The sequence below is a fragment of the Scomber scombrus genome, chromosome 3 (genome assembly GCF_963691925.1).
Source record: "Scomber scombrus chromosome 3, fScoSco1.1, whole genome shotgun sequence".
NCBI classification, from domain to species: Eukaryota; Metazoa; Chordata; class Actinopteri; order Scombriformes; family Scombridae; genus Scomber; species Scomber scombrus.
In genome coordinates, this window is record NC_084972.1 from 23,397,288 (window position 1) to 23,414,899 (window position 17,612).

Here is a 17,612-nt window from a genome sequence, read left to right on the forward strand (position 1 = left end):
TTCTCCTGGTCTTAATCTCAGTCACCAGGGGTGTATCCAATGGAAGCAGCTGTAGTTCTTGATCAGTGGTTCTCGAATTTTCTCCACCATGATGTGATGGAATGCTACACAATTAGTGGTGGATCTGGGGAACTTGCCTCGTGTGTCGCATCAGGGGCAAGGAAATGAAAATGTGGCAATTAATAAGGAGGAAGTGCTGCCCTGTCATTCCTTCCCTAATGGGCCAATCTGGTAATTCTGTGATTGAGCTCCATCACTGGAGCAATAACAAACTCTGCACTGACTGTGCAGGAATCACACTGAATTGGTGTAATATCTAAGGACAGCTGGATAGAACATCCCAACCCTGTCTTACAAATTACTTTGATATGAAAGTATTTCGCATTGGAAACTGCATTGTGAGGACAACTTAATGCCAGCCACAAGCATTTACACTGGGCAAATTTATGAAACAGGTGTTTAGTGCTGGTGCATATCACATAGGCTCAATGTTATTTTGGCTTCCTACATACTCAATCTATCAACTCAGTCCCTATGTGCTTGCATGGTGCATTAATACTCATCACAGACCAGGTAGTGCATGGTGGAAGTGGACAATAAAACCTTCCAACAGAGAGTCTACAGTGGTGCTCATAACCTCACACTGAAACTGCATTAAAATACAATGAAAATAACTATCACTTTGTTGCTAGCTGAACCTAATTTGACACTGATAGGCATCCAATTAAACCTGCATTTACTCATTTTCTGACTGACTTGTGGGGCAATGAAAACAAGTATTGGACACAACATTGACATATGGCGAACTTTTTCACAAACAGTTGCTTATTTACACATCCAGCAGTTATGAAATAATGTTATAATTCATTTAGAAAAATGAAGTCAAATGTGCTCCCTTTCAACTCAGTCTTTTCATCTAATTTCTTGCAAGAAAGCAAATTAGCATATTCCCTAAAATGTTGAACTTTTCCTTTCATTAACCAATGAGTTCAGCACCTTACTCAAGGCCATTTCAGTGTCTTAACTTCATACTTTTAATAAACTGCAGAGGATTCAAACCAGCAACCTTCCACTCTCCTTAAAGATGATACTATGATAAAAGACATCCTTTTATCTATCTGTCTTTGATTCATAATGTAAGTTTAGTATTTTGTTTCCCCAATTATCCCCCAATTATATTAATAGTAACACAAATACTGTTGGATTTTGGGCTGTTGGTTGGAATAAACAAGGAATTGGTAAATTATAAAGGACATTGTTCAATATTTTCAACATTTTACAGACTCATAAATTAATTGATTATCCGAGAAAATCAGCATATTGAATGATAAGGAAAATAACTGTCAGTTGCAGCCCTAGTTTTTGATTGATCACAGTTCTTTTTCCAAGAAATGTTTTTGATCCACTCCCAGATTATTGCCAGACAGCTACTGTAGCTGCATTAATAAAAGACAGAAAAAAACAGGATGGCTGAAGCATTATACTACTCACAGGAAAAAAGCATTGGCAGGAAAAACTAAAATACAAGAGATGATGCCAGTCACAGAGTACAGACCTATTATCCACCACAGATGGTCAACAAAAAGCAGCTGATCACTAGTGAGTAAGAAGTGTGCTTAGCGGTTTACTGAATTAAAGCCGACCTTCTGGACAAGACTCTCAAAACAGCTGCTTGAGTATGTTTCATCTTCAAAATACATGATTCTGAACACAACCAGGCACATTATTGGACTGTTTTATCAAACCTAAACAGAGGATTAATGAAAGAAAGCTATACCATTCCTTGTTTATTAGCCAGAATAGTATATAACTGGAAGGTGACAGAAACGACTGTGCATATCAACACGATTGTTGGCTGATCAAAACCTGCAGTACTGCATAAGTAAGATTTATTTAGTTTAGTGAGTAACATAAGTACTGAGAATATTCTAGGAGACTAAATGCATATGCGCAAATTAGTGTTAATGATCACTGATAGCAAAATGAAGCTACATTTGTACACTTTTCCACAAAACAGGGTTGATTTCACACATCATTTGACTTCTGGTTACAGGATTCCTAGCAGAGAGCTACTGCTGTTTGTGTTCAAGTTTCTACTGTCCAATCATACGCTTACGCCTACACTAAACACCTTCACACGTTATCATGGCACCGCTGGACATGAAAGCTTTTTCATCTCAACTTTTCTTCATGTTGTGTGTGATGTATGTTTTTAATGCTGTAGCACTTTGAGCTCCAATATATATGATAATTGCAGTCCAAATTAAATGTATTATTAATATTTTATTTTACCTTCACTTATAGTATAGTATATCCCCCCTCATATCCAACTTCCAATCAGCTGTCTCTCCATCCGGTTCCATTAGAGAGTGTGATATGGGAACAGAAATGAAAAAGCTTTCTTTGGGATCTTTTTAAAAAGCCTCCTAAGTAGGTTACAGGAAAAAGTAGGCTGCCAGAAAAGCTCAGGAGACCCAAGGAGCTACTGTTGTATCACTCGAGAGGAGTGGCATCCCACTTCAGGAGTCCACATGAAGAGAGGATGGGATAGGAGAGATGTGGTATTTATGATGAAGAAGGTATAGAGCATGATTGCCCTCAAATGTATCCTGTAGCACATTTAGAGTGTTGTTATATAAAGCCTTAAATGACACTTATAGACCATCCACATGCAGACATGTTAATGAAACCCTAAACACCACCTGTTCTGTGTGTTTTTTTAAATTCAAGTAGATTATCTCATAACATAGTAAGGATACATCAAAATATAATTATCGTCTCTTTGTATTTTAGAGCAATATTTGAGACTATTTATTTTGACCAGTTCTGACAAGTGAGAGAGGTCATTACCTTTAACAGATAAATCCCTCCGTCTTTTCTATTGTGTCCTTCTTGAATCTTATAAAAGCAACAACACCTTTAAATTTACAGCGTTTCATTTCTGCAGTGGCTCATCTAACCAATTTAATTTCCTCGCTGTAAAACAAGACATAATAATCCATACTAATTGAATTATAATTAAGCATGCAATTTGTAATAGATAATTATATTCCTGTTTGTAGCAGCAGATGCATGCTATTATGTAGCAAGATTGCATGAAAAATGGAATTTCACTCGCCATCAGTAACCCGTAGCCTTAATTGCAGAACTCCCATTATTTGAACAGCAGCCAATCAGGATGTAGAGAAGACATTTTTATAGAGACTTGCAGTAATCCTAAGTAATAAATCCTGCTTTTTTATGTTCTGTATCACTATAATCTCCATACGTACCATGTGCAATTATATTGACATTCATCTGCTTATAATTCTTATATCTTACAAAAATGCATACATGCATACTTGTGCTGTGTCTGCGATCAGTCGTGTTATGTTTGAATTGAACAGCTGGACTGGCTTGACTGCTTCTTCAGAAAATGAAAGTGGTTTTTCTTTTAGGTTTGCAGATGAGATTTGATGCGCTTAAAAAATACTGCCAGTGTATCACTGGTGGCTGAAAATAGTTTCCACATCCTGTTTCCCTCCAAGTATTTTTCAGCGTTTCACTGCCTCGAGTCATCATATTTTTACAGATTAATGGATCGCCTCATGTCTGACGCATTTAAGCGGGAATAATTTTAAGTCATGAAAACAAAACTAATACTTGAATTCTTTTAGGATGTTCAGGGAGAAAGAGAGAGAGATAGAAAGAGGTTTTTAACCTGCAACAAAGGTCCAGCTGGAATAAAACTGGGTGCAAACACGGTCTCCAATCAGCCACTGGATATAAAACCAATGTGTGTTATCAGTCAACCGTAGCATTAAAGGATATGTTTGCAATTTTCAAGTCTGTCATAAAACAATAGTCAGTGGACTATATGAACACTGAAACAAGTTTTGCTCACTGTAATTATTCTTCCTGTTCCCCATCACTTACACTGGAAATGAATTATGAATGAATGTTTTAATGGCCAGTATGAACAGGAGGAATGATGACAGCAAGAAACATGTGTTTATATTCATTTGGATACCTTATTGTTGTTTTAGGACAGGCTTAAACAATTCTGAACCTATCCTTTAACTTGCACAATGCATCAACTGTAACAACTCGAAAGCCAGTAAGCCATTAACTCTGGAAAAGTTCAACAACAATATATACAGTCTCCTCAATAAGGGTATTAGCATTTGATGAGTTGACTTCAAACCAATAATAATTGACATTAAAAGGGCTTTAAAAAAAATTCATAGTAGCTTCAAATATAGTGAGAACAGTAAATACAATCTCTGGGTATGTTAAAAGTAAATTCAGCACTTTTGATAAAAAAAAAAAGTCACACAGGGCATATTTATTGCTGTTGTGTTTATGTAAAAGTTGGAACATCATCAAAAACCTTTGAACCGCATAAATGAACAATTTGTTGCCAGGGTAACACACATTACTTCCTAAAGCGATATTGATAACACAACTGTAGAAAAACACTATGATTCATTCTGACTCATTCAAAAGATACATATACTGTATACGGTATAAATGTGGGGCGAGGTATGACAAGTCATTTTCTTGTTGAGAGACAACTGTTGAGTGTCGAGTGACATAGCATAAATAAAGCTTTAGTAAAAGTGTCAGGAGATAGTTCATCACTTTGAACAAATTACCAGTTAAGAGAAAAGCTTGGAGACCCATTAATCCAGATAAGACAGAAGTGCTAACAGCCTACACTTATCAACAGGGCTGTTTAGGGTACTTCTATTTCACTTCAGAAGCTTCCCAAACAAAACTCAGCAAAACAGAACAGGGCCCTTAATAGGATATCTTAATTAAAGTCTTGAGACCAAGACAGAATCTAATTAAATGAACAGTACAAGTTGTTTAGTCGTTTTTTCATTGGGGACACAACTAATGAGAGAACAGAACTACATATATGCAAAGAAATTATGCTTGAACAGCACAAACAATGATAGTTTTATACAGAAAAAAGACATTCCTTTGTACTTTGAAATTCTTCTTCAAACACTGTTTCACAGGAATTTGAAGTAACTGAAAGGCAACCGAACTTCCTCAAAATATTTGTTAAAAAAGCACCTGGCCTTTGGGTCCACTAATGCTGTGAGAAAGTATCGGTTTATCCAGCATCAACACAAAATATCACTACAGTAAGTAAGTATCTTCCACAGGGGCCAAGAATGCATGGGAAAAAATGTTGCTAGAAATTTCATCATAAAATCAACCTTGAGCATACTCTCCAAGATATGTTGTATTTCAGTGATTTTTTCTTATTAAATATTAGATTCAGAGAACATCAAACACTACGAAGAAAAGGAGTGTCAAAACATTTTCTGCTAAAGTGATTCATGAACGCTGTACATGATTCAGAGATATGGATGGCTTAATGAGAATGACACGTTTGGGCCATGCATACTCTTTGTAATTAGCCAGAATATGAACACAATCATGTCTGATGAGTATGAAACAAATTCTCTTTTTCCATCGCTGCGACTTAATAAAGACGTATACTCCACCCACGGGCATCCATACATCTCATTCTCCACAGCAATGACTTTCTCTGCTCTGATGTTCCTAATTAAGGCATCTGAGCACTTTGTTTTCCCTTGTTGGTTCAGTAAACCGTGCCCTCGGGCTGATTGAGTTCATACTAAAAAAAAAACAAACCAAAGGGCCTTCCCTCTGTATATATATATATATGTTTTATGTTTTTAACAGGAAGGAAAAAATGATTTGCAGATTCACTACCAGCAAACACTGATATATAAGTATTTCTGAGATACTGCATGTGATAAAATTTCAACAGCTGTTTTTTTTTCTTATCTTAAAATGTATTCTGTGAGGTATACATGGTGAAATAAAATATATAATATAAATACCTTCAATCTGGAGAACCAAATAAAACAAGAAATGTTTCACCAGCTTCACAAACTAAATTATATTTATATATCACATACATTTTTTGCTGATACTAGTATTTGTGGATATTTATTTTCTGTGGCAGTGTATCCAAAGTTAATGAAAAAAACATGTTGATATGCAGTATGTTCCTGTATCTATGTAATGTTATGTTTACCCATATAAATGTACAGTACAAGCACTGGTTTATACTTGGGATATAAATCTCTTTTTAATAGTGCTATTGAAACATTTTCCCCAGATGAATCACTTTACACTCTAATGTATTTCTCACGTACCTCCACATAAACCTTACATTTTCTCTATTAATACACTTCTTCTTTTATCATTTCATTATTGCAACAGCTGCGTCTGTTGGCAAATTTGTCTCTTCCGCAGGTGTCAGTGAAGACCTTATCATAGAAACACATCTTCAGCTTTAATTAACATGACTGAAGTTCTATTTTCCAAACTAATGGCTCTATGGAGCTGTAATGATCAAAACAGCATGATGGAATAACTGAGGAAAAATTTACCTCTGGCTCTGGCAGTGACTGGCCTGTTAAATGTTCATGTTAAAATGATTGTCTACAGGAAATGAATAACAAAAATGAACATGTATTTTAAAAATGTAACAATTTTATGTTATATAAAAAGTAAAAAATAAATCAGGCATGGTTTATATAATTTTGCTTTCCAAAGATTGGGAACACTATATTTGTTTTACACTTCTACTTGTGTGTCTGTGCTTTCTTTTTATTTTATTATATTATTACAGTACATGTATTTCATTACACTTTCTAATGTCATTAATAAAATAGACATGTTAAAGAGAAATGTATGCAATCTAATAGTTTAATAGATGGTCATTGTTTTGTTACTTTTTTCTGTGAATAAAACACAAATCTTAGCTTTGTTTTTCCTCCTTCCAAAAGCTAGTGTAGACTTTTAGGGAGGATATAACAATGCTGAGAGTTTCGGGTAGGCAAAAAACTCAGTTTTATCTTCCCAATTGAAACAGTGTAAGCAATTCAGAGCAATGCATCTATATTCATGAACACATACAGAGTCATATGGATTATTTGAACTCACACCATTCTTGGCTTCACCCAGACTGATCAGGGTCATCAAGGCTATGGTGTTAACTTATTCCGTTTGTTACGTGACGATTGCAGGGTTATACAATACATGTCTGGACCATCTTGTCGGTGTGTAAGAGGTTCTCCTGTCCATTTGAGGTGAAGCCCTTTAGCTTCAAGGTGGTCTGAGGGTAAGGGCTTAGATCAGGGTGGCTTACTCACTCTCATGCTTGGGGTTTAAGGGTGAATGTGATCATATTTGGCTTAAGTCTAGCCATTGGGGGCACATGGCAGGCAGGCAGGGTTAGGCAGAATACTAAAGGTGCCAGCCAGTTTATGCTCTGCATACACTAAATTGCCAATTTATTACGTGGTAATCTTGCTATAAATTCTACCTTCATACAATTGTAATGTTTATTTTGTGTGTGTTGAAACAAGTTTATAGAGGTGTTGACTTAACTTTATGGTTACTTTGGAGGCTGTGTTACATTGAGAGGTGTTTATAATATTTTGGTCAGCCCATCAGTGAGGATAGACATTTTATGTTACCATTATTATATAATGCTACTGTAGTGCCTGTTTAAAATGTTCCTGTTCAGAACGGGATGATTGCTTGACCTCTTACTTCAACACAGAAAAATGAATACAGTTTATGTGAAGTGTGAATGAGTATATTAGTATATAGTATATATACACCAACAACATGAAAGACAACAATATTCTATTATACACAAATGTTATAATAATATATTATAATATAATAATAAGTACTTTAATAGTAAATAAATGTAATCTTCTCATTTCAAATAGCCTAGAATAAGGGCATTTAAAAATAATTTGCATTGTAAAATAAACTAGATTGATCATATTGGGTAAACTGTATTTGAATTTCCCATGTGAAGCATTTCTTTCATTTTAGGCGTATAACTGCAGTTATTGTGTTTTTGGCTCTGAGTGCTTCCAAAACGCATGTGACCAACACTCAACAATGTACCTGAAAACCTCGTGTAGTCAATTGCTGCTGCTGCTAAACTTGCTCCAAACGCTACGCTTTCTCTAGACACAGGGTCAGAGTGTACCTTCTTGATTAGGAACACTGTTTTCACTGTCTAGTTTTCTCTCTTTAGATCTTTAGAGCCCCTTTTTTGTCTGATTCATGTCACGCCTCATCTCTGGTCTCTCACTGACTAACATGTCAGTGATGCTAGGGTTAGTCTGCAGCATTTTAGTGTCAGAATTTACTGACATCTAGGAGAACAGACTTGGCAGAAATGGAGTCAAATATTCATAGGTATGTTTTCATATATCACCTGAAAATAAGAATCGTTGTGTCTAAATAGGGAGCGGGACCCCTTCGATGGAGCCCTTCATGTTGCCCCCTCATTTTTCAACAGTAGCCCAGAACAGACATACCCGAACGGACTGATTTTTGTGTGTGCACGTTTCAACCATAACGTTCGTCTACACACTTCAAGGAAAGGGGGAGGACAGGGGGTATTCATTTGGTTGCAATCTGCCACCTTACCACTACATGCCACTAAATCTTACACACTGGTCCTTTAAATGGTGAAGATACATCCCTAATCTTGTTATCGTGATCCTTCAGTAGTGGAAAAACATGACTACTACTACTATCAGTGTAAGTGTGTGTGTGTGTGTGTGTGTGTGTGTGTGTGTGTGTGTGTGTGTGTGTGTGTGTGTGTGTGTGTGTGTGTGTGTTGTGTATGGACATGCATCTCTGCCACAGTGTAGATTAACTAGTCAGTCAGTCAGTCATATACTGTAGATTGGACTGCAGAACATTTCAAATCAGATTTTTCTGCAGTATAAACCAGAAGACTTTAACCATAACAAAACAGTTAACACATTTGAATTGTTAATGACCGGATCTCAAAGGGCTGAAATCATAAAGAGTCATTTTTATTATGATAGTTCTAGCAAAATCATTTTTCCAAAACTTTGTCAGTTTTGTCAGAGTCAGAGGAATGGAAGGTCTTATGAGGTTGAATAGCACAGATGAACCTGCGCTTAGGTCAGCTGGTATTGATAGCAACATTCAGGTCAAATCAGTAACAAAGGTATTATCCAGCTAAATGTGAGACAGAACAACTGCACTCGAGACAATGATTTTGCTATGATGTCAGTTTTAGACGTACATTTCAGCAATTCCAGACCTATTACCATCTGTTTGTGCTTGTCTCTTCGTATACTAGGCCTTTAAAACTAACAATATTTTCTCTGCTGTTTCCCAGGGCAAACATCTGCTCAGCTGTGATAGGTTTTAAATATCAGGCAGCAAAGCTTCCCCCAGCTACCTGGCAGTTGCAGAACAAATTATATTTGACATTTTCCATGGGGGTGATAATGCAGGGATTCTGCGCAACTGGGAAACACTGTTTAATTCCTTGTGTTATTTACATACTAGCAGACTCCCTTTTTTTCCTCAATGTGAGCATCTTACAATGCTGTCGTGAATGAAAGGACACTAAATGTAAACAGTCTTGTTGGTGTGTCTGTGATTTTCTACTTATCTCTTGAATCAGTCACTCATTCTGTATTTCATTTCATTCTCATCATCTCCCAGTCACTCTCTCCCTATAAGTCCCTCCAACTGCAGGCAGAAGTGTGAGCAGTAACAGCATGAAAATGTGAGCTATCTAACATGGAAAGAATATGTAGAGCTGATTCTGCATGGGTAGAATGGCTTCTCTGGTTTTACTGTTTATGCATATAAAGCAAGCTATAATCCTAAATATTACAAGCTAAATGTTAGAATGTATGCATGTTAAAATGTTTATCCCACTATGTGTGCCATCAGTTCTTTCTCAAAATTAGAAAATGGCATGTTAAGTTAAGTTGTGCCATGATGACATTAACACATATTGTAGAACAGCTAAGACTGATAGTAGATTAACCAGTTCTTGTGAAAAATATATATTTTACAGAACAAAAATGTGAAGTTGTTTTAAATATACTTGTAATTATGAAAAAAGCAACACAGAAATATGTCATGTTTGATAATTGGCATTAGCTGTTACTATGGGTCAAATCAAAGAAAAACTTGACATTTTTCTCTTAATAATAAAGTATTTGGTCCTCCATGTAATTACTAGAGCCATTAAAATATCCCATCTGAGTGGAACAAAGTCAGACCTGCTCGTTGAACCATCCTCTTACTCCTCTGTTCAAAAACAAAGCAAATGTAAATGTTTCTGTGCAGTTCCATTCAGATTAGGCACAACAGAAAAAAAAAATCATCACTGCAATGGTATTCTGCAAAGAATCAAATCATGTCTGCGTCTACTATTCCCCAGTGGGGACAAACCATTTACTGTGACATATTTACTTAGAAAGACAAACAAAGAGCGCCATGAAGCATGTCAGATTATGCCTCTAAACATGATACATTATCACCATCATATAATACATTATCTGTTGTTACATAAATGACACTCATCAGCCAACTTTGTAACCTTAAAGCTTAACAGATGATATACTGTTTATATATGTGTGTGTACACACGTCCATGTACCTGTGCAAGTGAGAGTCATGCTCACAGAGCCTCACACTGATTATACCCAATACTGTCATTGTGTAGCGGTAACACATGATGAATCATGATGTGTTTGTCTGCTGTAAAAGGTTTCGACACCTGAAGGAATGCAGGAAAGGAGAGTCACAATTCATGGTGAGATCCATAAACGATGAAGGGCATGAGGATGGACCAGACCTGCCAAATGCATCTAGTGGGATTCATGTTCAGTCTGACTTCTTTTCACACTGTGCTGGTGTGCCTTAATTTCATCAACCATTAAAAATATGAGAAAACCAGTGAATGTAATATCGATGAGTGAAGGAAAGGATGTACAAATAAGGGTGTAATAAGTATGTGTTGTTTATGTCCTAGGGTGAGTTATTATATGCTTTTCTGAGCCACAATGTGAGATTGTTTGAATGACACTGTAAAAAATAATTCATGAGTACATTTAAAGGGAAAATATTGTTATACTGTTATATATGTTATACAAACATAGTCAAACTTAACATAAACTTATGTACAAATGCTCCCTGCAAGTCAAAATCAGGGCTTCAGCGTGCTTTGAACACACTGTTTGCAATGTAACCTCTACTTCCTCCTTGTGATGATGTCACATTGTTCGTGCATTGTTCACATTTTCCACTCACATATGTCAGATCTGATTTGGGCTCTAAAATATATATATTTGTTTTTTGTTTTGTTTTTTTAGTACAGAATGAGAGAAAGAAGTGAAATTCTACTGCTCCTGTTTGTTTACTTAGCCTCCGGAGCCGCCGCCGGGCAGCTCCAGGAAGCGACCCAATCAGAACAGAGTGGGCTCATTGGGAGACACATGTTTCAGACAGAGGCTGAACTGAGGGGACTCATAAAGAGCCAGTATAGGATAAAGCAGGAGTTGTTTTTTTTATGGAAATCATGTAAAGATACCATTAGAGCACTAGAATATAATATGGACCTGGAAATGTGCATGATATGTCCAGTCTATGGACCACACACAAATACACAAAACTATAGGGCAGCTGAGTGTGTATATAGGACGCAATCACTTGCAGTAAGAAAGCAGATTAAGAACATTTGCATGCATACATATATGAAGGTATGCCTGTAGTTTTCCAGTCTGTTGATCTTAGGTTATGTTTAACTGCTGCATTTTTCTACTTACTTCATCCACAGCTCTGACAGTAATCCAACAATTGTATAATCTTTACTCACAGAGCATCGGTCATGTGAGGATGATCCCTGGGTCAAGATTAGAAAATGAAAACCGACATGCTCAATAGTTTACATCAAGTCATTCAACTACAGATAGGATGAACCTCCAGAAGACAGCCTGCAGTCTCGCTCTATAGTTGAGAGGCACTTGACAAGTGAACAGGAAAAAAAACCTTTAATTTAGCATCCTGCCAGGCTCTTATCTTGGAGTATCACAGGGAACAAGATGTTCATTTTCATCTCTTGAGATCAGTCCCAACTCTCTGACAAAGTGGCAGTTGAAAGGCCATGCTAGTGACACTTAATGAAGAGATGGGGTGGAAATAAAATGTCACTGTGAGACTGGATTTGATAAAAATCTGTTCCTTAATAGGTGGAGGCATGAGGAGATCAAATGATAGCAATGATAGGCAATATGACATGACTGCTAGCAAAAAATCTACGTCATTGTGTAACTGAAAAAGGAAAATGTTGCACGTGTGTATGCATAGCCCTGCCTGACTGCCAAAAATAAAACAAAAGGCGATAAAATCACACACATTTCAGCACAACAGTCAGAAATATACTGTATCGATTCTTCTGAAGCTTCATACTCCCCCTCACACCATGTCTCTTCCATCAAACCCCTGCTTTCATCTCATAGAAGCTGGGGAGAACAGAACATGTTTGTGCTATTCAGGGCTCTACACCCACTGTGGTCCTCAGCAGGAGAGTCTACAGCCTGACTCCCCTGACCACCCCACTCAGGCTTTGAGGAGTCACCTCATGTCCTTTCAAACTGACATGGTCCTTTATAGGGATGGGAATTGTTAAGATTTTATTCATACCAATTCCATTATCATTTCTTATTATCGGTCTGACTCTTCATTGATTGCCTTATCAATTTCTGATCAATTATCTATGTAGAAAAAAAGTAGGGCTACACAGGGTTTCAATGTCAATGCAACTGTTTTATTATCTCCACTATTTATCAATAATTTTGCATGCCTCTGAATATATGAAAATGAACTGGTAGGTAAGATAAATGTTTCACAACCAAATGTTAACTGCATTTATTAATTTATTTATTTGAAAGCATAGCTTAGTCACCTGTCTGAATGTACTTTATATTCTGATTGCAGTAGCAGGTTAAACAAAACTAAGAGTCTACAGCCTTGCTAGTGGCTCTGTGAGGCTACATTATGACAGAGATACACTCTGAGGTAAATAATGTAAGCATGGGGAAATGTTTATAGTGCTGCTGATTAATCTGAATATAGTTCAATATTTACATTTAGCATGTAAGCACGCAACTATTTCTAATAGGCAAGAAACAAAAAGTGGGTAAGGATCATAAATCATATCATAAAGCTACATTGGACAAATTCAAATTTTGATCTGATTACAGTTCATCCTGACGTGGACATGAATGTCTGTCCCAAAATGTATAGCACTCCACTAAATATTTGTCAATACATTTTACCCTGAATCACAAATGTTTACATTGTGGTTATACTAAGAAAAGATGATTACCAAAATCATTTGCCAATCCACGAAGAAGATGTTGATTCACTGGATGAGTGAAAACTTTGACAATGCTGGTAAAGCTAGATGATCAGGGGATCACCAGTCATTAGGATTTATCCTCTTTGCACCAGGAATATCTGTATATTTCATGGCAATCAAATAGGTAGCAAAATGCCTTACTAAGAAAAAAAGAAAAAAACTGACATTATCATCCATAGAGTTATGCAACTAGAGCAACCAATTGAGCTATTATGTGACCTGTTAAATGACGGACTTCATATGCAGAAAATGTTTTACGAATACACTAAACCAGAGACCCCCTTTCAGCCAGTAGTGGTCACACAATACAAAGGGCACTGATGAAACACAGGCAATGACATTGAATGAAAGTCTTTGAACTTTAAGATTGTTCTTTTCTGCTCTATTGAGAGGCAAGTGGTTACTGCTGAAATCAAATAACTCATTCAACCTTTGCCACCACTCACAGGCACTGAGTGCATTTCTCCTAGAACAACAGAACAGAACAAAGCCCTGTAATTTACAAATCACCTTTGTTTTGCTGTCTGGGGGAATCTTTGGCGTCCAGCTGTCAGTGACTGAAAGAGACGTTTGTTTACCGTAATCAAACGGAGTGAGCACAAGCACTGCAGATTGAACAAATTACATTCAGCCACTTAGCTGCACCTCACTCTCTCCCCATTGGGCAGGTGAAATACCCAGAAAGCAATGCAACACACTGAGATCAAGGCTCTAGTGGATGCAGAGGATGAGAAATGAATAACTTACTTTTTGTTGTATAAACAGGCAAGCAGAAATGTATCTCTACACACACAGCACAGAGGAGGTAGTCTCATAGGGGAAATAATATTTCACTTTTTTCATCTGCCTATCTCTTCTCAGAATTTAATTGATTCTTTCTTAGACGTGCCCTGTGGAATTTGGTGGTCAAAATTATTAACCATTGCACAGAAATGGTTCTCTCTCTCTAAAAGCTATATTTCCCAGTGTTTAGAGTGTACACTGTATGTGTGCAAACTTCCACATGCCCCTGCAAACTACATATAAAACAGTCTTTTTAGAAAATAATGGCAATCAAGGCCAAGAGAGAGAATCCTTTTTATTTCTCATTTAAAAAAGTAACTGCACACAAATAGTGCTTTCAGACAGTGAATAGTTGCAACAACAATGCTCTGCATTTTGAAAAGGCAGCAGCAGAGATTGCAGTGCTATCACCCTGGCTCCCAACCTACCAGCCTGTACACCACAGGCTGATTATATCCACATAGTATAATCGTGTGCTGTTTATTAGCGTGTGTTGTAGCTTAAAATAGAAGTAGCTTAAATGGATGTAACGTTGACCTGCTGGTGGTGCTTGAAGAAAAATCATGGGATCGCCAAAGTCAATAGGATTCATCTGCAGTGGACCACAAATGCCAGTACTAAAGTTTAAGGCAGCCCATCCAATAGTTGTTGAGATACTTCAGTCTGGACCAAAGTGATGGACCAAGCAAGAGATGACATTTCCATCCTGAGAGCCAATGTCCTTACTCAACACTTGGTCAAGAATTAGGGATTGTTGCACAATATCCATGTTTGTTCTGTATATGTTTTTATCACTCATCAAATGGCAAGAGATATGTTTTAGTTTATTTTATGTTTCATAAGAGCTAACAAGAGTTATTTTCTCTACTGGCCATGTGTTTCTGTTCACCAAGTTCTCTTTAAGGATCGATCTACTCTGCACTTTTTCAAGAAACTTTAAATCAGGTACTCTATTGAACTATCACAAATTCCAGAGAAAGAAGGGTTTGAATGATTCCGTGTAGTCAATCAAGGCTTATAGGTAATGAAAAGTTAATGCACCTAGCCTGATATTTCTCCTTTTGCGATTAATGAAAGCAAAAAATGCAGAACATTGTGAGATTGACCAAGTTGCCAATTGGCTTGGGTCAAGGAGAATACTGTCCTTTAATAGTCATTGACTAGTTTCTCTCAAACACTTTTTATATGCCCTCTACTTTATGCACCTGAGCCATTTATGATGCATTCCACCTGTAACACACATAGGGCAAAAACACAGCTCCTAAATTCTGGAGTTCCTGGCATATTCATTATTCAGAAATTGGGAATAACTTCCACTAGCCTACAGCATATAGTATTCTATGTCAGATTACACAGTGCATCTGAGACTGCTATAGTATCTCTTTAATTTTCAGAACAGACAAAAGCCTTTTCTGTTGGGTTTAGTAGGTGGATGTATTTCATAGGATCTAATACATTTGTCTCTTGTGTCAGAGGGATGTGCAGCTGTGATGTGATATTAACTGCAAGAATGAGAACATATGATTATAAACCTAATTTCTTGAGTTGTTGAACATCATGTCTAGTGTGTCATTAAGGTATCATGAGGCCCTTGTGAGGAGTTGAGGCAATCAGTCTAAGTTGTCAAGGACGACTGCACACTGAAACTCTGACCACATTAAACTCAGTGTTCATGAAGGTCCTGGGAGGACCAATGAGCAATGTGATCAGACACTCATCTGGCTCAACCTCTGCGTGCAGCCCATGGAACCAAAGCTTTGTGTTAACGTCATGATAGCGTATGAACACTCCACCATCACAGACTTAAACTGACATTGACAGACGGCCTATTTGGAAGCAGGACTTTAATTAATACCAACAAGGCTTTCAGTTTCCATTCACGTGCTATAAACTCCATGAAGTCTAGTTTTGTGTGTTTTGTTGTCATATGGAAGTTTGTTTTGCAGCTGCTTATGGCTGGTTTGAAATCTGGCCCCTGAGATTGTATTTGTCTCTTTGAAATATCTATACATTTTGATTGGCTGCTTTAGCAACTGCACAGTCATTACAAACTAAAATTGAGGCCACATATGGCATTTTTGATATAATCTTTATTTATGTGAAACAGGGTAGAAAAAACAGTTGCATACCTAAACGTAGAGAAAATAAGTGCAATGTGCTTGTACTTTGCATGGTATCCTTGTTTTAATATCAACTGTATCTACAAAATATATCAGAAATAAACCAACAGAGCTGCTCATTTCGTCTGCAAACACACCTCTGCAAAACCCCTATTAGATTATAATCACTGCATTTTTATTGTATTTGCAATATTATCCATAAACTAGGTAATGTATTTTACCTGTCAACAGTCTTATCTATGTTCTTCAGCCAGTCACTGATTTCCAAAGCATTAGATATTCAACATTGCTGCAGACATTCTTAAACTGTGTATCAAGCAATCAAACTGATAACAAAGTCTCCATAATCACAAAGGGCCAATTCATGTGGCGATAGTTATGAATTATATCTGACTTTCTCTCTGCATGGAGGGAAAGAGTAAAACACACCAGGTTCATCCATCTCCTGCTATCTCATAAACATTCCCAGGTGGCTATTTTTAGCTCTTACAATTAAATTAGCATAAATCTTCCACCAAATGCAAAGGACTGCTCACCTTGGCTGCATCCGTCGGGAGGAACAAATTCGTAGAGGGCATTCAATTTCCTCAGGGAGGCACAATGATTTTTTTATAGGAAACATAACATAGGAAAAATCATAATAGAAATCTTTTAGCTTTCACTTTTTGAGGGACATTTCACCAACAAGGCTTAGTAATTTAATTCCATGTCAGTTCACAGAATTGTTCTGTGGCAAGCAAATATCTCGTTTAAATAGGTATATGTCTGTGCATAAGCAAAGAGGGTTTGATCTGCAACAGGTTCTCTTTCATTTCTGTTTCAGTACGCCACTGGGACAGCAACTCAGCGACGCTGTCCGCGGTGCTGAACTGGACGGCCGAGACCCTCAGAGTGGAAAGGCAATTGAAAAGTTTAATTTCTCTCTCTTAAGGGGATATCTTATACAAAAACAAAACATATAAATCTTTGGAGGGTCTCTCCATTTATTTAACTCAACTCAACAATAAAGGCAACAGTCTGAGTCTTCTGTCAACAGGATTGTGGCCAATCTGCACTACAGAATAACCACACTGTCAGTGATTAATCTTTTTAATACAGTCACTTGGAACACTGTGGGTCCGGTGGCTACAGCTTCTGGCACACACAATGCCCGTCCATGCATCCAAGTACAGTTAAATACTCCATCTTTTGGCTGGACTCTGGGTAATTTCTGCTTTCACATGTATATACTATACAAGAAGTTCTCAGCTGGCGGGCCCACTCTCTGTGTGAATAGCAAGTGAATTTTTGTGTGGAAACAACAGCTAGGGGCAGACCCACCACCTGTCATGTGTTTTCTATAAAACACAACAAGTCTCTCCATATTTAGTCTAGCCATACTCTTCCTGGCAGGTGTTTGCTGGTAGCAAAGACACACATGGGCTCCCCAATAAAAAATTTTTTTCTGGGTAAAAA

General features: G+C 37.2%; 1 protein-coding gene across 1 annotated transcript in view; it reads right to left on the minus strand.

Moving 5' to 3' along the window:
* The window catches only part of LOC133977658 (potassium voltage-gated channel subfamily D member 3-like), a 76,670-nt gene that overhangs the window by 28,433 nt on the left and 30,625 nt on the right, over positions 1-17,612 (minus strand). The gene's annotated exons all lie outside the window — the stretch shown is intronic.